Below are 4,414 nucleotides of genomic sequence, written 5' to 3' on the forward strand. Positions count from 1 at the left end.
CGAGTATACAAAGTCAATTGCGCTCGAGTGCAAAATAGAGCCCTAAGAGTGACAAGTGCTTTGGACATCACACTGAATAAGACTAAAACACACGGCTGCTGTAGTTGTTCCCACCAAAAGGAACTGGAGGAAGCTGTCATAGTGAATATGTCATCAGATTAGCAAACATAACGAAAGCAGTTGTGATGAAATAGTACTTGAAGAGATAGCACTAGTGCTTCCACAGGAAGTGACTGCGGGAAGGTCTGAAGAGGTCATACTGTATTTCTTGGCCCCAATTCCAATCTCTCAGGCTTAGTTATAATCACAGTTTTAGGAGATAACGCATATGGATGTAATTAAGTGTGCTTGCAAAGCAGCACACTTATTGTTCTTCTTAAGTTTTATTATTATTTTTCCCGTCTCCCTAATTTTTTGTCAGCCCTAGCGCCTAGGCCCTTTGAGACAGAGACACCGCTCCAACTTTAAAACGTCCGGTCAGTACCGGTGTAAGTTGGTCGCAAAGATGACGTCAGGTGGGCGTGCCGTTCGTCCGCCATATTGGATTGAACAGAAAGCGAAACTAAATTTTCACAGGTCACAAATTTGATCCGAACGCCACGAAACTTGACGTACATTATCCTTGGACCAAGCCTCACAAAAGTTACGGAAGGATTTTTGATTTTCAAAAGCGTTTGCCCGTCACAGCCAAAGCGAAATCGGGCGGGCTCTCGAAACAGGAAGTCGATCCATATCTCAGGAACACTGTCACATATCGATACAAAATTTTGTATATGAACTGGGGACTCCAGTGTGAGGGTGCATAAGCTAAAAAAAAAAAAAGAAATATTCCAAAACGCTCCATCATTCTGCAAACCACCCACACAGATTTGATTACTCTCACCATTCACCTTCTGTCACAATGCCTTCCAAATATACTCCATGTCGCCGGACAGCCACGATGTCTCCGGGCAACTTTACCCAATCATGAAATCCTTGCTCTGCCATGGGATAGTATGGACTAACGAACTGAAATAGTAAGGAGAACAGTAGCTATATATAGCTTATATAATATAGTTGTTTTCACATTGGCGGTATTCAAATTCAATTTTTCATTATTGTTAAATATCATGATGGGAGAGTATTATTAAACATGTTACAAGTATGCAAATGCATATGTTTACGGGCATTTAGGTTTTACTGTGTTGATTTGTTGTAAAGACATGCAAGGCATTCTGGGCGTAATGAACAGTGGTCGGCAGCACTCCATAGGCTACGTATTAATATGAATAGGTGTTTCTGTAAACCTAGGGATAATAAAAAGCTATCTCTGTTACAAAAACGAGCTGGTAATCGCTCATTGAAGAGGGTACTATTATAAAAAGATTGTTTTCCTAAAAGCATGGAGTTAATGAAAGAATAAACAATCAATGTCACGTTAATGTTAAATAGCCTAGAACTATCTGAACGCTAGGTGGCAACGTTGTATTACATTTCACTAGTGTAGCCTACTTGAAATACGGTGTGAGATTCCCAAGTAAGGAAGGTGCAAATATTATGTAATTTATCATGGGAAATTATTGGAAATGTCATTTCTTGTTTATTCTAATTGCAAACCACACACATCCATTCGAATCCTGCATTACACATTTAATACTGAAAGACTATCATTTCGTTTATTTGATGTTGCCTTAGCAACACAGCCTTCAGAGCAAAGATTCTAGAACAGGGCGTCAGAGAGACACGTTTTGAGTTTGTGGCCAAGAACCTAAAATATCGGTTTCCATGTGCTGGATGGTGTGCGTCCTTTATGAAAGTAAGTGTTTTATACAGTTAACGTTACAGACATAATGAGTCATGTTGTAGTGGTCAACATAAATGTGCCCCTTCTGTTATTAGAATGCTAAGCGGAGAAGCATGCTAAGCAGAGATTTAGTATCATTAATTTCTTGTGTGGCTAGCTATAGGGAGGAGGAGATGTAGTGCTACTGTATGTTGCTAATTGGGATTTATGTTGTTTAGCGTAATGCCATGGTCATTTGATATGAGATGCTTGCACTCGTAACCGTCCGATGTAACTTTAGGACTGCTATTTTTTTACTAACAGTAATTCACGAAGCACTTTAGCCCTAAAAGTAGCACCTACGTCTGTGACGGCTTAAAAGAAGTGGCAAGGACTCCTAACGCGATGTTTTGAAATGCGTCTACTATTGTCTACAGGAGCTTCCAATCGTGAGGGAACTTGCATTGTAGGCATAACTAAGGGATGCAATAACACCACCAACAACCAAAACTAGCCTACTCATTGTCAACATGTACATGAAATGTAACGTTTCATGTGGATCAAATTAAAATGTTTTATTTGCAAACGTAAGCATAGGCATATGGTGACAGATTAATTTATTAATGCTGCTGTGTGAATCACGGTAAGCGCGAATGAAGTGGCCACTTCTTAATGGGACCCACTGTATGGAAGTGGGATAAGTAAAATAGAGATGTTTTAAATAAGATAAGGTTAATCAGAATTCTACGATATGCCCGCTTGACAACGGCAGAGATAGAACTGGCCTTTGGCCATAGCAACCACCCATTTAGAACGACTGGCCTTCATAGCAACCAAAGATCTGAGCTGTGTTGCAATGTGAGGCAAAGTATAGAAAGGTGATGAAACATACAGAGACAGATCAAGAAATATAGTGCAATGTAGACAGTAGTATACAGTTGATTTACAGACGGTGGTTTAGAGTAATATGAAGTATTCCTTTATTCTGAGATAGGCTACATCAATAGGCTCTCAAAACAACCCCAGGCTCACAAAACAATCCCAAACAGACATACGGTCTTTATAGAGCAAATCCATATACATTATTTGTCAAATAAACCAGTAAAACATAATTTGTGGGATGGAATATATAACATTCACACTCATAGCTCATATTTTTTAAAAATAAATCAGTGAAAAAGTATCCTGACAAACAAGTAGCTTTTTAATGCCTTGGTCATATTTCATAATTTCAATTCCTCTGTAGGTTACCTGATAGCCCAGTTTGAGAGGCGCAAGACACGTGACATTATTTATTTTTGCAGCCAATCACTGCTGTCATTTTATTTTATTGATTTGATCTCAGTCATAGAAGCTAAATTCGAAGGCAGGCCAAAGGTAAATTCCAACGAATCACATTCAACCCGCAAGCCAATAGTTGAATAGCCCTCTCCTAGAGCTTTTGGGATATTGCCACTGCTCCAACACTGAAAGGCACCGTTACAATGCCTGGATCAAGCCAGGTTCAGCATAGCGTATGCCACTGTCTGCTCACGTTGCTGACCGGACCAGGGCAAGCACACTTTCGCAGTTCCCGCCGGAAATGCAGTCTAGTTAGATTTAAGGTGCTGATATAAAGTCAAGTTTTTTTTAAAAAACCCATCCACAGTGGAAATTTGCTCAACAACTGGATGCAGAAGAAAGGGTCGCACACAAAAGAGACATTGGCTTGAACTGATTGCACAAACTAAATCAAAGTCGCTGTCAAAAGTCGCTGCCCAATTTTTTTATTGGTGACTAATGTTGAAACAATCATGAAGCAATGACCAAAAACAATGACTTTAAAGTCCTAGATGAATTTGGACAGACTTTTAGTCGACAGCAAGTTTGATCGTCTTCAGAACAATTGAATTTTTGGAAGGGTCAAAGAGGGTCTTAATGATATTAATACATTCATCAAAGAGAAAATAAATAGATCACTTTTTGTTGGATAACTGTACATGACGGCGTCTGATTCCAAGGACTTCACAAAATGGTAAGCTTCGCCAGCTGTGGTAGGCTTCGCCAGCTGTGGTAAGCTTCGCCAGCTGTGGTAGGCTTCGTCAGCTGTGGTAAGCTTCGCCAGCTGTGGTAAGCTTCACCAGCTGTGGTAAGCTTCGCCAGCTGTGGTAAGCTGTGGTAAGCTTCGCCAGCTGTGGTAAGCTTCGCCAGCTGTGGTAAGCTGTGGTAAGCTTCGCCAGCTGTGGTAGGCTTAAGCCAGCTGTGGTAAGCTTAAGCCAGCTGTGGTAAGCTTAAGCCAGCTGTGGTAAGCTTCGCCAGCTGTGGTAGGCTTCGCCAGCTGTGGTAAGCTTAGCCAGCTGTGGTAAGCTTCGCCAGCTGTGGTAAGCTTCGCTTGGCGAAAATGCTGATTTGTTGTGTATTTTCATTCCCAGACTGATCTGAGCTTCACTGGAATTGAAGGAAATAATCGAGGGTCTGCAGACTCCAAAAATGTGCTAAGTTCAGCAGCTTTAGCGAATGTCATCCAGAGGAGAGGCCTTTTTCATTCACCCATAAGCTAACTGGAATTAACAAAGAATTTACACTTTGCGTGGCTGTAGGCCACTCCATTTCTTGATCTTACGAGACTTACCCATGGCTTTCCTGTGAAGATTGGAACAGATATTTGCTCTT

The 4,414-nt window shown here is 40.9% G+C and overlaps 1 long non-coding RNA gene across 2 annotated transcripts in view; it reads left to right on the plus strand.

The window, feature by feature from the left end:
- Nucleotides 1-1,768: 1,768 nt before the first annotated feature.
- LOC125303662 overlaps nt 1,769-4,414 on the plus strand; it is a 56,503-nt gene continuing 53,857 nt past the window's right edge. For both annotated transcript variants that reach the window (XR_007195076.1, XR_007195075.1), the window contains exon 1: nt 1,769-1,795. This is a non-coding gene — a long non-coding RNA (uncharacterized LOC125303662). The remainder of the gene's footprint in view (nt 1,796-4,414) is intronic.

This window comes from Alosa alosa, chromosome 11 (genome assembly GCF_017589495.1).
Source record: "Alosa alosa isolate M-15738 ecotype Scorff River chromosome 11, AALO_Geno_1.1, whole genome shotgun sequence".
In the NCBI taxonomy this organism is placed as follows: domain Eukaryota; kingdom Metazoa; phylum Chordata; class Actinopteri; order Clupeiformes; family Clupeidae; genus Alosa; species Alosa alosa.